Source organism: Oryx dammah, unplaced genomic scaffold (genome assembly GCF_014754425.2).
Source record: "Oryx dammah isolate SB20612 unplaced genomic scaffold, SCBI_Odam_1.1 HiC_scaffold_18, whole genome shotgun sequence".
In the NCBI taxonomy this organism is placed as follows: Eukaryota; Metazoa; Chordata; class Mammalia; order Artiodactyla; family Bovidae; genus Oryx; species Oryx dammah.
This window is the reverse complement of record NW_024070202.1, coordinates 85,118,260-85,139,840: the sequence shown is the minus strand read 5'-3', so window position 1 is coordinate 85,139,840 and position 21,581 is coordinate 85,118,260. Positions and strand designations below refer to the sequence as shown.

At 37.8% G+C, this 21,581-nt stretch overlaps 1 protein-coding gene and 1 pseudogene across 1 annotated transcript in view; one reads left to right on the top strand and one right to left on the bottom strand.

Annotated features, from left to right (window-relative positions):
• Positions 1–21,581, bottom strand: part of KCND2 (potassium voltage-gated channel subfamily D member 2) — a 561,234-nt gene that overhangs the window by 337,256 nt on the left and 202,397 nt on the right. The gene's annotated exons all lie outside the window — the stretch shown is intronic.
• LOC120877284 lies at positions 14,637–15,123 on the top strand (annotated as a pseudogene).

The window sequence follows — 21,581 nt, the reverse complement described above, 5'->3', positions numbered from 1 at the left end:
TAGGGAGAGGTATCAGAAACCTTCTCTTTAATATCTTCTCTCCTAGGCAGTGGATAGGAAGTCTTAACCTCTTTATGAAAATATGAGATGAAGGAAATGTCGTCTAGCTCAAATATGACCCTGAGCCTATGACTTTAGGTGATTTTATACTCACTCTCAACCCAGTTTTGCTTCCTCTGACTCTTCTCCTGGTACGTCAAAATCAGATCATGCATTCGAATCAGCCAACTTTTATTGAACTCCTATTATGTACTTAGGTGGAGAATGATAGTTTCCTCACTTAAATTGAACACATGTATTTAAGTAATACATGCAATGGAATCTTTAGAGGACACTATTACGACAGCCCACTGTAGGAATTCTGATTTGTTTTTTTTCAAAATTTCATATTATAGAGAGTGTTTGCAGTAATATATCTAAACCTGAGTCTTGCTCAATGATCTTATTCACAAATGGCTGAAAATGGCACTTTGTCATTACAGATGCAGATTTGAACAACAAGCCGTGGTGTTATGTACTTTGACATCATAGTTGTCAGGTACTATAGGTAAATTACATAGTAAACTGCAGGCTTCTCTAAGCTTTTTTTTTTTTTTTTTTTGCTTCTTTCAGTTGAAATACTCCCTAAGGAATGATTTTTTTTTTTCTTAATGGTTTACAATATTTTGCATCTGCTTGTATTAATGCTAATAAATCTAAGTCTTCACACCCTAACTTATCACAATAAAATTAAACTCTTAGTCTTAAATAAAGATGTATTTTTCAAATATCAAAAATGTTTAACTTAATGAATCAATGTTTTCTAAAAACAAGCAAAAAAAATTAAAGCAAACAGACTATATTACCTTCTTTTACAGATAATCTAAAATCTTTTAAAATGGTGATTAATTCTTACTTTCAATCTGATCAGGTAAAGGCAATGGGGCAAAGTGGACATGTATGGATGGCATCCTTTGAAAACCAAATGTTTAAGTCTGAAGGAAAGATATTTTTCATGTCTGAGTGATTGTCTAGGTGAGAGGGGCTTGGGGAAGTTCATATGACAGAGGCTAACATAACACAAGTTTAAGTTCAACTTAAATATAAAGAAGGAAATGAAACTGAATTATACTTTCATTTTGCTAACAATTACTATTATATGATATGAAAAAAGTCAAATAATTCAAATGAATCCACAGTTTAAAAATTAAGGTTTTCTTTGTCAAATTTGTCAGTGGAATTTAAAACATGTTTTCAAGATAGTAATTCATGAATCAAGGTGGTGATCTAATTTTAGAATTAGTAAAAAGTAAACTGGAAAAAATAAAATTATTGCATTTGTTTCATATTTGTCCAAGAATAAAAAATTGGTATATAAAGGAAAAAAAGTCTTACAAATACAATCACACCCATATGAAAGAACATAAGATGCTCATAAATACTCATATGGGAATACTAATCTTGGTGATTAGAAGTAAAATGTCATATTTTATGACAAGATCTAAGAGTGGAATAAATCATAGTAATTTATAGTTTCATCACTAGGAAGATTTGAGCTGCAGGTAACAATATTTAACAAAAAGTAGCTTTAGCAAAAAAAAAAAAAAGAATTACTATTCTCACAGTATAAGATATTATAAGAAAGGAGGTCCAGGGTTAGTACACAAGCCTAAATATGTATAGCCACAGAGTGACTCTGTAATTCTCTTGACCTTCTTTTCAGTTGTGAGATGGCTACAGAAGCTCTAAGCATTACATCCTCACACATCAATATCTAAAATTAGGGAAGAAACTAGGCCTCTTTTAACACATCTTTTTATTTTTTTGCCAGTGTAGAAAATTAAAGACCCAGAAGGCATTTCTTCTAATCCTATTGTCCAGAACTAGGTTACATAATCCATCCTTGCCTTCAGGGAGACCAAGAAAGTGACTATCACACAGAAGTGCTCTCAGAAAGGATCTGGGTGGCAGAGGCTTTGTGTAGGCAACCTATGGGGTCTGCCAGCAATACGGCAAGGTAGTTACAATGTGGGCTCTGGGGCCAAAATTCCTAGGTTTGAATTCTGGTTCATCCATTTCCAAACTGTGTGATTTTGAATATTATTTAACCTCTTGCAGTTTCGGGCCTCCCTGGTGGCTCAGACAGTAAAGAGTCTGCCTGCAATGTGGGAGACCTGGGTCCAGTCCCTGGCTTGGGAAGAACCCCTGGAGGAAGGCCTGGCAAACCACTCCAGTATTCTTGCTTAGAGAATCCCTGGACAGAGAAGCCTAGCAGGCAGTTCAATTTCTTCACCTGTATTTATGGGGATAAAATAGTGTCTACCTTAATTAATTAAGAGTTATTGCTTACAAAACATTTGCTTAAACTTTATATAGTGAAACACTGCATTATTTGATTAACTGCATTATAATTTTGAATTTCTTTGAATCTTTACAGAATTAGAACTAGGTACATCAAATTTTGAGAGATGCAGAACACATTAGAATGGCATGTGAAATTATACTAATTCAATGGTAAGGGTGTCTATAACTGATTAATAGCTGTATTAGATTCAGAGTAAAGTTCAAAGTATTTTATTTGCTATCCTGCATCTCCCATAGTAGCAGAAGTTGAATAGTTGGCCATGGGTAAAAAGGAAATACATATTCATTTACTGTCCCTGAGTTAGAAGCTAGAATCTTTCCTTAACTCCTCTACTTCATATGATAATATATTTGTGTGTATTCATAAACATATCGGAGAAGGCAATGGCACCCCACTCCAGTACTCTTGCCTGGGAAATCCCATGGGTGGAGGAGCCTGGTAGGCTGCAGTCCATGGGGTCGCACAGAGTCGGACATGACTGAGCGACTTCACTTTCATGCATTGGAGAAGGAAATGGCAACCCACTCCAGTGTTCTTGCCTGGAGAATCCCAGGGATGGGGGAGCCTGCTGGGCTGCCGTCTATGGGGTCGCACAGAGTCGGACACGACTGAAGCGACTTAGCTGCAGCAGCAGCAGCAGCATAAACATATAATATACAAATGCAATACTACAACTCTTCCTTTAAGATTGGAAGAATTACACTCTAATGAAACTATAAGATGTCACAAAAAAGTATCAAATTCATCTCTGCTCTTAAATTGCATATGATCTAGTTGAAGAGTCAAATTCACCATGAAACTAAATAAACAGGGCTAAATACTGTTGCACTGAATATGGTTGTGAGTGTTAAGGAGACAGAGATTAGGGTGTACTGCTGCTGCTGTTAAGTCGCTTCAGTCACGTCTGACTCTGTGCGATCCCATAGACAGCAGCCCACCAGGCTCCCCCGTCCCTGGGATTCTCCAGGCAAGAACACTGGAGTGGGTTGCCATTTCCTTCTCCAATGCATGAAAGTGAAAAGTGAAAGTGAAGTCACTCAGTCCTGTCCGAATCTTTGCGACCCCATGGACTGCAGCCTACCAGGCTCCTCCAGCTGCAGTCCATGGGATTTTCCAGGCAAGAGTACTGGAGTGGGTTGCCAGTGCCTTCTCCAGGGTGTACTAAGAGCAGTATATAAGAATCAGGAGGTGATGGAGCTCAAATGGCTCCTCCGATGGAAAAGATTAAAGATGAAAAGCCCCAGGCCATGATAAAGGATGGTTGGCTGAATTGGCTAGTTGGAAAAATGTACAAAGAAAGTGGAATATTTATTTTGAAAAGAATTGGATCAATATTTACTGAGTGCCTACTATGTGCTAAGCCAGAGTTACATAAGAATCCAGTAAGAAATGGTCCCTATACTCAGGCAATTGGATTGAATGGCTATGATGTTGGATTAAGAGAGGCAGAGAGAGATAAAAAATAGTATTTGGATTAGTCAATAAGTCTCATTCTTTGTTATTCATTGACATTTAGGAATTAAGAGTCCTCTAAAATCATTATTCATATAGCATGTTTATATTGATATCCTTTTCCCTAATATAGAGTAAAATAGAATAATCACATCAAATATATTTTAAAAGAGCATAAAAATAAAACAAATATGAGAGTTTATTTTATGTTTCTTCCAATATAATATGTATCATATTTATGATAATAATATCGATAATGAACATTTACTGGACATCCCCAGTAGCTAAGTGCTTTAAAGGTACTAATTCATTTTAACTTCATGATCTTAAGAGGTAGGAATTCTAATACTTTCAATTAATCAGTAAGGAAACTGAGGCCTGGAAATGTTACATAATTCACCTAAGATTACAGAGCTGATTATCAGTAGAATCAATCTATGAACAGTTTGGTTTCAGAGACTGTCCTTTTAACCACTATTCCATATTTGATTTATGAAAAAATTTAAAATGAACATAGAATCAAAATATTGAAACTTTTCCAATATATCATTCATCCTAAAACTTTACAGTAAGACAATTAATTATTGTTGTATTGTCATTCTTCAATAATGAATTTTCTTCTTTGTTCACAAAAAACACTGTTTTTAAATTTTCAAATTCCTACTAAGATATTTTCCAAGTATGCCTAAAATGTGTGTCCAAATTCTGATTTTCAAAGGTGAGTATATATTAAAGAATACTGTGGCTTTTGCTTTTTATTTAGTGTTATCAAGGATAACAGAATCAGTTTTATTGTAAATACAACGCATGAAGAAAGATGTTCAACATCAATGCTCCAGTCATTCAGCCTGTCATTTCTCTGTGAAGTGGGCAGAAAATTAAATTGCCTCAAATTAGAGGAGAAAATCACACACCACAAAAAGTAACATGTCCAATGACAGTTGAGGTCATGCTTCCACTGCAATATGTGTGAATTTTACCATATTAGTTTCATTGATGGTAATGGAAATTGTGCAGTCGCCCCTCTTAATGTGCTCTGAATTGTTACCCATTAACATCCTCAAAATATCAAATTTTTCCTGGCATTTTATGTTGGTTTTAGAGTATCACATTGTTGTTATGTATCCATTTGAAAAGTTAAAGCTAACTTCATTATGTTTCTTTAGTTTTAATTTTTTCAGCTGTTCTCACCCAATCTTCCCCATCCCAGACCAATGATCAGATATCCTGGATTTTTACTCTTTTGAACTTCCCTGGGTTATAAAATAAGCACTGGAAATTGGAATTCATTAATCATTTTTTTTAGAGTCCAGATTTTTATAGCAAGCATTTTTATGAGACTATTGTGAGATCCCAGTGTACTCTGTTGGGATCCTTACAGAGCGTAAGATATGAAAATGGCAAGTCTAGGCAAGAACTAAGTCAATATATTGCCTTTATGAAAATTAGTAAATGGTGTTTCATACCTAGGATAGAAACTGTTGCATGTTAGACGTCTAATAAGATTAGAGAGCTTAGATTTAAACTCTAACTTGCCCTCTGGTGAGAAGAAGATGGAAGAGGTAGGAGGGATAGCCTTTGTGAAGTAAGTTTCAATTTCACTCACTGTGAACCAGGAAGGACAAAGTTAAGGGGAAATAATGCATATAAAGCAAGTAGCAAGACTGCCTGGCATATGTAGGCATTCAATGAATATGAATTGCCTTGGGAATTCAAAAGGAAGGTGAAATCTCTTTGAACTAAGAATTGAGGTGATTTCATTAAGGCATCGTGAGTTAGCTATGAAGACATTTCAAACCAAGGAAACAGCATGAATAAGGAATGAAGGCAAGTGAAGTTCAAGAGCATATCTCATTTTGAAGGATAGTAAAGCTCTCTTACTGAAGGTTCAGAAATAGGTGAAGCATTTTTGTTTGTCACTATGACTTGAGAGGTGATGTTGGTGTTAACAGCACTAAAGCTAAGCAGGTGTATGTGTGTGTATATATATATATATTTATATTTATATAGTTGATCAATTGTGTCTGACTCTTTGTGACCCCAAGGACTTTAGCCCGCCAGGCTCTTCTGTCCATGGGGATTCCCTGGGCAAGAATACTGGTGTGGATTGCCATGCCCTCCTTCAAAGGATCTTCCCAACCCAGCGATTGAACCCAGGTCTCCCGCATTGCAGGTGGATTCCTTATCCTCTGAGGTACCAGTGAAGCCCATGAATACTGGAGTGGGTAGCCTATACCTTCTCTAGGGCATCTTCCCAACCCAGGAGTCGAACCAGGGTCTCCTGCATTGCAGGCAGATTCTTTACCAGCTGAGCTACCAGGGAAGCACAAAGAGGTTAAAAGCCCAAAGAGGTTAAAACCCAAGGAGGCTAAAGGCTCTTTAATTAGTGTTCCACAACAAAACACTCCTACAAGAATACCAAAGCAATCTATCTGAGAAAAGCTGAAGGATACAGTCTATGAAAAGAAGCAACAAAAGACGAAGTTGGAAAGTGGGCTCCAACATCACACTGGACACCAGATGCCATGGAAATAAGTGTGCCTCAATTGGTAGACAATGGGATGTTTTTAAAAGCTTTGTAATGGAGGAAAGATACAATGAGTCTTTGTAAGTACTGAGAATAATATTGGATTACTGGAGTGGATAGCCTTTCCCTTATCCAGAGGATTTTCCCAACCCAGGGATCGACCCCAGGTCTCCCTCATTGCAGATGGATTCTTTACCAGCAGAGCCACTGGGGAGGCCCACTGAGAATAAGGAATATCACAATTCAACAAGAAGACTTTGGCCCTTATTGGTGAGGTGAGTTGGGGAAAAACTGCCCATGGGCAGGTGTCAGGTAGAGTTTATAGGCAGTGAAAAGGGATAGGAGAGAAGTGATGCAAAGCCAGTTTCTCCAAGGAAAGAGGCTATGGCTCTAATCTTACTCATATCCTTTTCCTCCATAGGAAAACTCTTTTTTTTTTTCCCCCCATTTGGAAATCGTTAACCAGTGAGATATTCAAGTTTTTCTGAGCACTTAGGACCTGAAAGGGGAGGAAAATTCTATCAGTCTTTCAAAGCCAGAATTTCTTCTCCCCTACTCTTTGGTCTGTCACAGTAACATTGCCTTGAGGGAGATAGTGGGAAAGCAAGCATCAAAAATGCAATTTCAGCAGCACATCTTACCCTGATTAGCAGTTAAAAGCAAGCACAGGAGCTGCTGCTCTGGGGCTACACACCTGAGGTTGTCTGTCAGACCTAACACAGTTCCAGTGCTTCATGACTAAGAGCTACTAGCCCAGAAAAACTTGGATATGACAGAGTGAGTCACATAAACACACAAGCATGCACGTCTCTGCATACACTCTTGTACACACTCCTTCTTTCCCAGAACAAAATAACGGCAACCGGTTAATAATCATGAAAACATTTATAGACCTTAAATTACTTCTTTTACTTTGTCTTTAAAAATTCACATAGCTTAAGATGGTTTGTTCCTGTTCGTTTTAACACAAAAGGTGGAAATGATGGATAAGCATGGCCAACCACACCGGCCAGCACTGTACAGAGGAATTGCTGGCTAAGTACAGTCTGCTGCTGGAACCAGTCACAAAGCCATTTTGTGTTCTTGAAAATGTTCTGCAACTTCTTAGATAAATCTCTATAAAGATTACTCACCGTGTGTCACGTTAAAAACGCCCAGCAATTAATTCCTTTCCAACTATATAAACCATGATGTTCAATAGGTTAATTACATGTTGCTTCAAAATGGATTTGCTATTTTCTTCTTACACTCTACCAACTTTTAGGTTCCCACTTTTTTTTTTTTTTGCATAGCATTTTCTATTTTAGATTCTGTAATGTAATAAGGAAACATTACTTTCCTTCTCAATTAAAGAAAGTTTTAATTATTTAATGCAATAAAAGAAGGAGTTGAGTTTGTAACCCTTGGTTCTGTATCAAGAGTTGCAAAGACAAATCCACAAATTTAAGATAGCAGGTTTCAGAAGGGACTGCAGTTGACTAGGAAGAGCACACCGGCCTACAGGCATTCACATTCAATGTTATTAACCATGACCATGCTGGAGGTACACAGTGTAAATGCTGGCTGCATTAAACTCATGGACTGCAAGCCTGAGATCTCCCTTCCTTCAATTCTTTTAGTGCTAATGGGGGCTCCACGCAGCACAGTGCATGGAAGAGTCTCTTTGTTGATAGGCAGTGTCCCTTGACACTGGAACTTCTGAACTTCCTCTGTGGAATCAGGAGAAGAGCTGTGGTATGCAGTCTCTGTTTGGATCAGAAGAAAGTATATGCCAGGGTCTGTGGTACTTTTTATCAGAATTGGGCCTTGTCTCTGATTCTAAATGGGTTTTTCCCATTCAGTTAACCAAAGGGAAAAGATAAAAAGTGGAAAATAGGAAGAACTTGCTTGGATAGCATCTGACTGCCAACCTGCTGGTGCGTGTGAGCTTAGTTGCTAAGTCGTGTGCAACTCTTTGTGACCGTGAACCCCCACCAGGCTCCTCTGTCCATGGGATTCCCCAGCAAGAATACTGGGCTGGGTTGCCATTTCCTTCATACCCTTACCAGGGTATCTTCCTGAACCAAGGTTCGAACCCAAGTCTCCTGGCAGGTAGATTTTACCATAAGCCACCAGGGAAGCCCCAACTTGCTGGCAGTTTACACAAATTCACATCAATAGCTGGAAAGAAATTTACAGCCATGGGCAGAGTGTGGTAACCCTAACTTTTGAGCACATATATTATTTTCTGATAAGCTTATTCCTTGAAGCACCATGATATTTCCCTACTTGATTTTAGTTCTGTAACTAGTCATTTGTTAAACTCACCAAACTCACTCAGCAATTAGTTGTTCTGCAACTAAGATAACAGGTTGTAGTCAAAGTTAGAGAAGTTTCATTTTCCAACTAGGTGTAGGAAAATGGTCCCCAGCTTTTTTTGCACCAGGGACTGGTTTCATGGAAAATAATTTTTCCATGGACTGGGGGTGGGGGGTAGGTTTCAGGATAATTCAAGTACATAACATTTGTTGTGCACTTTATTTCTAATCTAATGCCATTGCTATTAGGACTGGAGGTACTGGTCTGCAGCCCAGAGGTTGAAGACCCCTGGCAGGATAATTACATGTTGTATAAAAGACAATTTTTCTGTTCCATTTTCTCTGGGTTTCCTGTTAGATACCCGTTTATTTTTACAAGTAATTTATTGTTTTACAGACTACTATAGAGTTCATGTTCACTCTACATAAAGTAAAAGTAAACAAAGCTCATCCTGCCATTTGTTCACAGAATTAAAAGTCAACCCCTACTTTGATAAACAAGCCTCAAAACCAAAGAGCTATTTCCTGAAGAACAAAGTGAATAGGATGTGCCCACTTGTTGTGCAACAAATAAAAGAAATATGTATTAAGTTTTTACCATGTTCCACATACATACCTTTGATGTTAATCATAATATTAAATTTCACACTAATTTCATTCTAACAGGTTTTAGGCATATTTTATTAAAATAGGTGAGTAATCTGTGTAACAGAAAAGTTACATAGCTTGGACACAATTTCAAAGAAAAGACTCAAGGATTCCCATGTAGGTCTCTCAGGTACTATGGAACATTGTTTAATTTCAAAATATCTATAAAATTATCCTTTCCCTAATTCTGCCTTTCCAAAACTAGGCAAATGGTTTGATGTACCCAGTCTTCCATGAAATCACTAGCTGTAGTATAATGTGAGGTGCTCTTGTATTATTTTATTTCCATGCAGCCATCAGTGTGGGCACTGGAAGATGAATCAATAGCATAAGTGTTCTGCCTACTTTTCACTGAACTGAAGGATTACTATAGTCACAGGAAAAGGATACCCTCAAACTTTGAGCACTTTTGGTTACCTGCTAATTGAAAATCTGTCCTTCATTAAGATATTTCTTTTTTTTTTTTCAAAGACGGAATAATTAGACATATCTTCAGAGAAGAACAATCCTAAAAAGACGTAACCCAGAAATATATTAAAGCTCACTGGGATCACAGAAACTCTGAGATTCAACAAATATTTCTGCACTCATTTCAGGAGGAGGCTTATATGAGCACAATTCAGTGTGTCAGAAGTCAGGTAGGGATCTGGTTATACAGGGAACTCTGGAAGTGCCCCACTCTGGGAAAAATATGAATGAAAATAAATGAGAGGTAGAAATGCTAAGTACACATTTTAAGTTAACTACTCTCCTTTCAAAATATTTTGTTAGTATTTTGTTACCTGTTTTTATTCCCTCAGTTTCTGTACAGCAAAGTGAATTCAGAAACCTACAAGTAACTAAAGAAAACCTTGTTTTATACCTGGTTGAATAAAGTGAAAAAATTCTTGCATTTCTGAAAATTGTTCACCATCTCTCATCTGAAATCACTAGCCATCTGTTTTAATTTTGTAAAAAGCCTCATGTAAAAGTCAAAGATTAAATTATATTGTGTTCCTGTTATTCTTCCTTCCCTGGAACATGAGAACAAAGTATAATCTTTGTTTTCAACAATTTTTTTAAGGAGGAATGACCAAAATCACAGAACTAGCTGAAGAATTTCTTTTTCTATACTCAATGAACATAATTCTATGTTGAAAGTAAACAGGATTTCAAGAATCCTAGAATTCAATTACAATTTGGTATGATTTATCTGATGACATATCAAATGGAATTCCTCACTATCCAACACTCAACACATCTGCAGGAGATTTAAAAATAATGTTTCATAATGATGAAGGCATCACTATACAATCCCTATGCCTTCTGAACCTTCGAAGATTGGATTATATTTAAAAGAGTTTGAATTATGAATGTTATTTGTGCCATTCTAATGTCTGGATTCAGTAGAGATTCCAAGAGAGAAACAAAAACACCCTGACATCACACACACATTCCTTCTTGGCATGGTAGCAAGCAAGACAGAACACAGAAGAGGCTATGCAGGAATTAAGTACATTCAAATCTCATGAGAAGGTTTATCTTTTCCCTAAAAATCGGTATGCAGGAAATACCTGGTGAACCAATGAGGAAGGTAAATTTTTATGGTATAATTTCAGGAGAGAGCTTGTGGGGAACACAGATGCATGTATAAACCAAGATTATAAATTCTAAAGAGGAGACTTTGTCATTAATTTTATATCCAGGTCTACCATGCTGACCAACCCAAAACAGGGATTCAATTAATATTTAGTATTTACCTGGTAATAGTGTGTAAATGATTATTGAACTGATGCTGAAGAATGGCAAATCAAGTATTTCTCAGAATTCAAATTAATGTATCTACTTTTATAAAGCAAAGATGCAGCTAAGTTTGGAACTCAATTATTCTTCCAAAAACTACTATTTTGATTACACATTTCAAAATAAAACACTGAAGATCCTCTGACTCAAAACCAATTTAAATCCTATTGTAACTGGTTGACTCTAGATTCTGAGAAAAATCTATTTCAGTTATTTCCTTAAATATGGCACCTACAACATATATTTGAAGAACAGTACACCCTAATTTCTCCTAAAGGCAATTCAAAGTTCAGTGTTTTTCAAAACATTATGTTTGCTTTCTTAATTAAGTGGAGACTTGATTCTCTCAGCCCAACAGTTCATATACGGAACAAAGCAGCATCAGGCATGGCTATTCCACCATTGACCTTCTTGAACCAAAACCCAGACATCCTGAACAAAATTTAAATTTCTAGATCAATGTTCTGACCTGAATAAGAAGGTTAATAAATATCTGTGAATTGAATACTGCATGAATATTATGAAGGAAAATCTCCTTAAAACAATATAATATGCTTTATAATTTCAGTAACTGTATATAAATAAACTGAAAATGAATAAAAACAATTTATGTCAGGTTACATGTACACAATAAAATCTGATTTTTAATGATACACATATCAAAGCAGACAGAGAGATGTCCTACAAGATCACTTCTTAGTCTCAAAATGTATTTTTTAATGTAGGACTTTATGATTTCAAGGTATTTTAGACTTAATTGGACTTGCTGCTGCTACTGCTGCTAAGTCACTTCAGTTGTGTCTGACTCTGTGTGACCCCCTAGACAGCAGCCCACCAGGCTCCTCCATCCCTGGGATTCTCTAGGCAAGAACACTGGAGTGGGTTGCCATTTCCTTCTCCAATGCATGACAGTGAAAAGTGAAAGTGAAGTCACTCAGTCGTGTCTGACTCCGAGACCCCATGGACTGCAGCCCATCAGGCTCTCTTGTCCATGGGATTTTCCAGGCAAGAGCATTGGAGTGGGGTGCCATTGCCTTCTCTGTAATTGGACTTAGTTAATTCTTAAAATGCATCTTAAAAAAAATAAAATAAATAAAATAAAATGCATCTTACATGGTTTTATTACTATTTTGATCATGAAGTGGCCATGATAAAAATAAACTGCTCTTAGTACCTATTAAGTTCTTCCCTAAAAGTCTAAATATTCATCTACATTCATCCACACCTCTTCTTTCCTTTCCTTCCTACTTTCTTTCTTCCTCCATGACTTCCTTTCTTCCTTCTCCTGTCTTTTATTTCTTGCCTTCCTCCCTTATCTATCTATATTATGTAAATATTATACCTTGTGTTAATGTCTTTATCTTTGACAAACATTTTTCGAATTGATCTATATGAAAGATTTTATTTAAAGCCGAACAAACCAAAAATAATGCCTTGTTGTGGATGTGACGGGTGATGGAAGTAAAGTCTGATGCTGTAAAGAACAATATTGCATAGGAACTTGGAATGTTAGGTCCATGAATCAAGGTAATTTGGAAGTGGTCAAAGAGGAGATGGCCAGAGTAAACATCCACATTTTAGGAATCAGTGAACTAAAATGGACCAGAATGGGTGAATTTAATTCAGATGACCCTTATCTCTGTTACTGTCGGCAAGAATCCCTTAGAAGAAATTGAGTAGCCCTTATAGTCAACAAAAGAGTCTGAAATGCAGTACTTGGGTACAGTCTCAAATACAACAAAATGATCGCTGTTCATTTCCAAGGCCAACCATTCAATATCAGTAATCCAAGTCTAGGCCCCAGTCACTAAAGCTGAAGAAGCTGAAGTTGAACAGTTCTATGAAAACCTAAAAGAACTTCTAGAACTAACACCAAAAAAGGATATCCTTTTCATCAAAAGGGACTGGAATGTAAAAGTAGGAGGTCAAGAGATATCTGGAATAACAGGGAAGTTTGGCCTTGGAGTACAAAATGGAGCAGAGCAAAGGCTAACAGAGTTTTGCCAAGAAAACACACTGGTCAAAGCAAACACCCTCTTCCAACAATACAATAGGTGACGCTACACATGGACATCACCAGATGGTCAATACTGAAGTCAGACTGACTATATTCTTTGTAGGTGAAGCTGGAGAAGCTCTATACAGTCAGCAAAAATAAGATCAGAGGTGACTGTGGCCCATATCATGAACTCCTTGCAAAATTTAAATTAAAAGATTTAATTGAATTAAATTTAAATTGAAGAAAATTTAAATTTAATAAAGAAGAGAAAACCACTAACCATTCAGGTGTGACCTAAATCAAATCCCTTCCGATTATACAGAGGAAGTGATAAATACATTCAAGGAATTAGACCTGATAGAGTGCCTGAAGAACTATCAATAGAAGTTCATACACTGTACAGGAGGCCGTGCTCAAAACTATCCCTAAGAAGAAATGCAAAAAGGTAAAATGGTTGTCTGAGGAGGCCTTACAAACAGCTGAGAAAAGAAGAGAAGCAAAAGGCAAAAGAGAAAAGGAAAGATATACCCATCTGAATGCAGAGTTCCAAAGAATAGCAGAGAGTTAAGAAAGCCTTCCTAAGTGATCAGTATAAAGAAATAGAGGAAAACAATAAAATGGGAAAGATTAGAGATTTCTTCAAGAAAATTAGAGATATCAAGGGAACATTTCTTGCAAAGATGGGCACAATAAAGGACAGAAATGGTACGGACCTAACAGAAGCAGAAGATACTAAGAAGAGGTGGCAGGAATACACAGAAAAACTATACAAAAAAGATCTTCATGACCCAGATAACCAGGATGGTGTAATCACTCATCTAGAGCCAGACATCCTGGAGTGTGAAGTCAAATGGACCTTAGGAAGCATCACTAAGAACAAAGCTATTGGAGGTAATGGAATTTCAGCTGAGTTATTTCAAATTCTAAAAGATGATCCTGTTAAAATTCTGTACTTAATATGCCAGCAAATTTGGAAAACTCAGAAGTGGCCACAGGACTGAAAAAGGTCAGTTTTCACTCCAATCTCAAAGAAAAGCAATGCCAAAGAATGTTCAAACTGTCACACAGTTGCACTCATCTCACACTCTAGCAAAGTAATGCTCAAATTCTCCAAGCTAGGCTTCAACAGTACATGAACCATGAAATTCCAGATGTTCAAGGTGGATTTAGAAAAGGCACAGAAACCAGATATCAAACTGCCAACATCTGCTGGATCATAGAAAAAACAAGAGAATTCCATAAAAACATCTACTTCTTCTTCATTGACTAGGCAAAAGCCTTTGACAGTGTGGATCACAACAAACTGTGGAAAATTCTTCAAGAGGTGGGAAGACCAGACCACCTTACCTGCCTCCTGAGAAATCTGTATGCAGGTCAAGAAGCAACAGTTAGAACCGGACATGGAACAATGAACTAGCTCCAAATTGGGAAAGAAGTACGTCAAGGCTATATTGTCACCCTAGCCCCATTCCTTCGACCTCTGCTGCCACAGGCCGCCACCACCTCCCTGGAAGAAAGGAAGCAGGAGAGGAGCCCACGTCTCCTGTCACCCAAGTCCTCCAGCTGCGCTGCCATGAAGAGTGCAAGATGTTTGCCTGTGCCAAGCTTGCCTGCACCCAGCTCTGATCAGAGCTGGATCCAGAGTTGCATACAGACCAATTTCTGCATCAGTGTTATCTCGACCAGAGACTAGGACTGGAGAGGGCTCTACGGTATTTAATGGCATCCAGAATGGTGTGTTTCAGTTAATCCAAAGGGAATTTCAGAACACTGTGGTCAACAGAGACATTGATACTGCAGCCAGATTTATCAGTGCAGGTGCTGCCCAGTAGGAGTGGCTGGTTCTGGTGCTGGTATTGGAACAGTCTTTGGCAGTCTCATCACTGGTTATGCCAGAAACCCTTCACTGAAGCACCAGCTGTTCTCATATGCTATCCTGGGATTTGCCTTGTCGGAAGCTATGGGTCTCTTTTGTTTGATGGTTGCTTTCTTGATTTTGTTTGCCATGTAACAGAAATTACTGCTTGAAATGTTGGCATTCATATTAATTACAGATATGATTCTGTGTATCTTACAGTGACTCTGAAAACTGCAGTGTTGGTGTGACGGAAATGTATGTTATTTCCAAAGTCATTTCGTTAAAGATGAAAACTTAAAAAAAAAACCGACTATATTGTCACCCTGCTTATTTAACTTATATGCAGAGTATATCATTAGAAGGACTGATGCAGAAGCTGAAACTTTGGCCACCTGATGCAAAGAACTGACTCATTGGAAAAGACTTTGATGCTGGGAAAGACTAAAGGCAGGAAGAGAAGTGGACAAGAGAGGATGAGATGGTTGGATGGCATCACTGACTTGATAGACATGCGTTAGAGCAAGCTTCGGGAGTTGGTGATGGACAGGAAAGCCTGGCATGCTGCAGTCCATGGGGTCGCAAAGACATAACTGAGTGACTGAACTGAATTGAACTCAACAGTATGTAAAATGCCAGGCTGGATGACGCACAGGCTGGAATCAAGATTGCTGGGAGAAAATCAATAACCTCAGATATTCAGATGAGACTACTCTTATGGAAGAAACTGATGAAGAACTAAAGAGCCTCTTGATGAAAGTGAAAGAGGAGAGTGAAAAAACTAGCTTAAAGTTCAACATTCAAAAAACAATGATCATGGCATCTGGTCCCATCACTTCATGGCAAATAGATGGGGAAACAATGAAAGTAGTGACAGACTTTATTTTGGGGGGCTCCAAAATAACTGCAGGTGGTGACAGCAGCCATAAAATTAAAAGACACTTGCTCCTTGGAAGAAAAGCTATGACTAACCTAGACAACAGAGACATTACTTTACTGGCAAAGGTCCATATAGTCAAAGGTATGGTTTTTCGAGTAGTCATGTGTGGATGTGAGAGTTGGACCTTAAGGAAAGTTGAGTGCCAAAGAATTAATGCTTTTGAACTGTGGTGCTGGAGAAGACTCTTGAGAGTCCCTTAGACAAAGATTAAACCACTCAGTCCTAAAAGAAACCAGTCCTGAACATCATTGGAAGCACCGATGCTGAAGCTGAAGCTCCAATACTTTGGCCACCTGATGCAAAGAACTGACTCATTGGAAAAGACCCTAATGCTAGGGTTTGAAGATTGAAGACAGAAGGAAAGATTGAAGACAGAAGAAGAGGAAGACAGAGGATGAGATGGTTGGATGGCATCACCGACTCGATGGACAGGAGGCTGAGCAAGCTCTTGGAGTTGGTGATGGACAGGGAAGCCTGGCGTGCTGCAGTCCGTGGGATCGCAATTATTCGTACATGACTGAGCGACTGAACTGACTGAAACTGAACACATTTTTATCAAGTGGATACACTAAGAGTACTAATAATGAACATAAGATGTTCTAGGAGAGCATAAGGAAATTGTTCCACCACTATGACCAACTCATGATAACATCTAGATTGAATTTTTTACTTATTATTTATATCTATAAGATTGTGGGTACTAAATTAAGCACTTGACCTCTGCTGCCACAAATCCTAAATTGTTCCTGGAGAAAATGAGGCTGCCTGTGGACACTTTTGATTGGAGGTGGACTGGTCCTCAAGTCCCTTCAGCTTCATAATAAGTTGCCAAGCTGCTCATCTGACTTCCAAAATAAATACCTTACCTTTTATGATCATTAAAAGTCAAATCTTCCAGACTTTCACTATGAAGCACAATCCATAATCCCTACTCTTCAAATTCTAATTCATCAAGTCAGAGAAGTGATTTTTAGGAAATATTATCTAAGAGGCATGTATCCCTAAAGGCACTCCAAACTTTATTACTGGATAAAGTTGGATCACATTTGTTAGCCATTCAGAATCTGACAACACAGACCTGCAGTCTAATGTGATGGCTTCAGTTTGTTTCCAATGGTTAGTACAAAAAACCAATAGTTTCAAATCTAGAAACATATTCTCTATATTGTTCAGTATCTGATAAGATACAGGTAAAACAAATTAATATACTGTTCAGTAGCATATATGTAAATACATAATACAGGTTTATCTGATTACTTGAAAATTAGCTCTAGAAGGTTAGAATATTATCATATTACCAATGTGACTTTTTGGTACTTTTTTTTTTTATCTTATGCTCCTTCCCCTAACTCAGGTAGTTAGAATATTTCATTCTCATTGTATCAATTAGTGACCAACATGCCAGAAATAAAATTAGATAAAACATAGCCATAGGATTTTGAGTTTCAAAACCCAAACAATTTGGAAGAGTGCAGAATGTGTAGATAAAAGCTGTTCTTCCTATGTTAGCTCCCTCTCCATGGCAAAATTCCATAGGCTAGGAAGAAAAAGAAAGTGAGAGGCAAAAGAGAAGAGTCTAGATATCACTGAGACATCGCTGAGAAAGGATGTTTGCTTTATCAATGTCCACGGAATAAATCTAGTGTTGAGAGAATAATGACAAAAGCTTCAGATGAATCAGGACTCTCTAAAAGCAAGACTTGAGTAGGCATGTAGGCTAAGAGCAGCTCACAGAGTTGTCCTTAGCATAGGGCAGGACAGGAGAAGCAAAATTTCTCCGGTGAAAAATGCACAGAGAGCCAGCAGACTGCATGTGTCCTTGGAATGAGGACAAGGAGGCTGCAGTGGCAACCTGCAAGGACCAGTGACCACAGGCCAGACTGAAAGAAGGATGTCTCGGCGGGCGCCAGCAGGGACAGTTGATGACACGGAGGGCCAGATGGCCCCCCACCTGGCAATTTGTAGACACAGTCCTGGAGGAGAGTCGGTGAAAGCTGATTGAGATTGAGTTTCTGCCACTTGATGGAACTGGGGCCCAGAATACAAATTAAGTTCAGCTAGAGAAAAATATAGAAAACTGTTTCTTGCATACTTCAACACCTGAGCTTATACACTGAGCTTTCTTTCTGTTACAAGTCTATAAATGACTCATAGGACAACTCTTATTAATCAAATATTGCATTCTAATTATTGTATTAACATAATCCACCTAATTATTTTATTTATCTCCTACTCTATATTTCCTAACTAAACTACATATCATTATTTTATTTATAGACTACCCTTCATTCCTGAATCACTGTACACATTAATATCTACCATGAGAATATTTGTCTACTCTACCCTGGGTTTCCTCTCTATTTTTTTGTACTCCCCTTAAGCTTTTCAACAGTGATGACAGGCAATTTTGACTGGAAATAATGTAATCTTTTTATATATAACAACAATAGTTTATCCATCTCAGAAGTATAATAAAATCTGATGGTCTTCCCTTCTTTTATTGTTTGTGTGTCTCTTTTCCTTTTAAGCTCTGTACTTCTCAAGTCTGTAGTCATATTTTAAATTATTATGATGAACATTTCAGCCCTCATACTCTAAGTCCAATTTCCTAACATTTCCATCTGGTTAGACCAAGTATCACATGGCTGAGGGTCTAAATTCCAGATCTTAATTTTCCTTAATATAGCACACAGCACCTTCATGGGGCATCAAAGACTGCTAAAGAAAGCTGAGAAAACACTTCCATTGCCCAAATATGGAACCAACATACTTCATTGAGAAAGGGAAAAATGGGAAAGCGTAGAAATGATGGATTCCATTGAGGCCAGCCATAATGCATACACAAGTGTTATATATTCCAGAAGGAACTATAGTTCAATTTAATTATTTAGATTTCTCCTGAATTCTGTTGTTGTTATTAATATTATTATCATTACTAATGTTCAGTCTAAGGTTAGATTGGTTCTAAATTGTATGAATGCACAATTCACTTTTTACCAAGGTTCTCCATTTATGACAACCATCATTACCTTGTGCTTTATACTATTTTCTGTAAAAATGAGATGATGTCCTTCCTGTACATCCAGTTATTTTCAAAGTTTAAGAAACACAAGCTTTTGAAAACATATTGCAAACTATAAGGAATGGGAAGGTAGACAGTCTAAAAGTCATTGTCTATATATATGAATTTTAATATTCACTACATTATTCATGTTTTCTTCCTACAGATTTGATGTCAATAGTTTCCTATAATGCAAATACATCTCATTTCTTTTTTCTTAAATTCTGCCACTCCTGTGAGTCTTAAGTAGACGACAATATGTCCTCTGACATCTACTAATGGACAATGAACGCAGATGAACGCAGGTGGGAAGTGCTATTTCAGGGTAATAGCTCACACCTGGAAAGGTCTATTTTTTTCTCTAAGATCTTTTTACACAGCAGTGAAAATAAACTAATTAGGTCAAAGCATCACATTGGGACCCATGAGCTCTAACAATCTCTCTAGTTTGTGTCCCCACAAGAGGCCACCGTCCAAAGGCAAACAAGCAATAAACTCCAAACCAGAATAGGAGCTCTTGGCTTACCCATTTCTCCTTTTAGTATAGTTTCTCCTTCAGTTCCCTGCATATGAATTCCTGCATGGTTCACAGAAGAGAAAATTGGGATGGAAAAATAAGTAAAATGCAAGAAAGGAAAGAAAAATAAGAAGAAATGGTGTTTCCTAGAACTATAGCCTGTGCTCAGACCCAAGTGCTACAAGGTCCTGCTTATGAGAGAAAGGGCTCACAACCGCGGCTCAGGAGCGTGATTTGTCAGCCTCCCTGGGCTTCAGTGAAACCTTACACTGATAGCACTGAAAGAGATGAAAATTCCAGGCATGGGTACACCTGCTTTTTTTCCCTTTGATAGTTTTACCCACTGCACAAAAGGAGAAAAGGAAAAAAGGAAAACTAATAAGAACTTGCTATCTTTTCTCTGGTAGATCCCTCCTGTGGTTTAGTTAAACTCTCCCAGGAAGCTTGACCTCATCACCACCTTTAGGACACAGGTCGGGGATCTGAGGGAGTTGGACCCCCAACAGCACTGGACCCATAATTGTTTCACCAGTGCTTCTTCTAAATGCAACTGAAACAAGTCTAGCTTTGATTCACTGAAACCCCTTAACAAATACTTTCTAGCTATTTTTCCCTTACCTAAATTTTTGGGCACTTAAATTTTCCATTTGTTTAACAAACAGTTGTTGATCATCTATAACACACCTGCATGACGAAAATGTAAGGAGATGTGAAGACATAACATTCTAGGCCTTCAACAGTAAGCAAATGGTATGACACACGCCTACCCTGTATTTAAAAATGAAAGTGTTAGTCGCTCAGTCATGTCCAATTCTTTGTGATCCCATGGACTGTAGCCTGACAGGCTCCTCTGTCCATGGAATTCTCCAGGCAAGAATACTGGAGTGGGCTGCCATTCCCTTCTACAGGAGATCCTCCCAACCCAGGAATCAAACCCAGATCTCTCACATTGCAGGCAGATTCTTTACCATCTGAGCCACCAGAGAAACCCTACCTGTATTTAACCAAAACTTAAAAATGCATTTCTTTTAAAAATATTAAGTTAAAAGAACATAATTTCTCAATTATAAAATTATCATAATCTCATCACTTATCTTAACATTTCATGCTTTTTTCAAACTTTGCCTGTTGCATAAACCATCTTATATTTTAATCCTGTTGTTATACTACAAGTATTACTGCGTGTTTGCTCATGGTCTCAATACTGAACTAATTTTGATGATTATAAAATGTCATATTACTTCTACCATTGAGTATTAGTCTATATATATATATTTTAAAATTAATCATCATTTCATCCAATACTCATTTATCAAGCATTTACTACATGCCAGGTAATAGTGCTAGCTATCAGGAATACAATGTGTTTTCTATGTTCCAGAGGTAACAAAGTGGGAGACAGACTCATTTATAAACAAGGGATTAAATGCAGTGAGAGATGTGCTCAGAGATCTGCTAGTAGATTGAACCATATTACACTGAGTGTCCTGAGGGCTAAAAATGACCAAATAATAGCTGTCTGAAATAGCTCAAATGAATACAGTGTGTATGGAACCCCTGGTGACAGAAGACAGACAGAGTTTCAGAGAAAAGGTAACATTTGAACAGAATTCTGAAGAGATTTGGATTTTACAAGGCACACAGACAGGGAGAGCAGAGCTGCTCCATCTCTTATCTATTTTAATTCAACCAAAGGACATGACACTCTCTGTTCACAATGGCTTAACACTGCCACGACACTCAACAAGGGGTCCCCACCTCTGGTTGGGGGATGTGAGTATTTCTGAGAAATGGGAGAGGGACCTCTACAGTTTCAAAAACCTCCAGATAATACTGATTATGATCCTCTTCTCACCCTCCTCAAGCCCCCTTCCTTCATCCTCTAAAAAGTCAGAGCTGGAGGTATAAGACCCACCCACCCACCGTATGACAAGCTTGGAGGGGTAGTTGGGCAATAGTAAGAGATGGATATGGAAACAGGCAGGATCCAGACTGTGAAAGGCCATGGATATCGGGTTAGGAAATTTGTCTTTGCAACTGATGGGGAACCACTGGAGGGTTTTGAAGTAGAAAGGTGAAATGACTAAATTGGGACTTAGAATAACATGTCTGGGAATAAAGCAGTAGACAGACTAACAAGGAAGAGACTGCAGATGAAA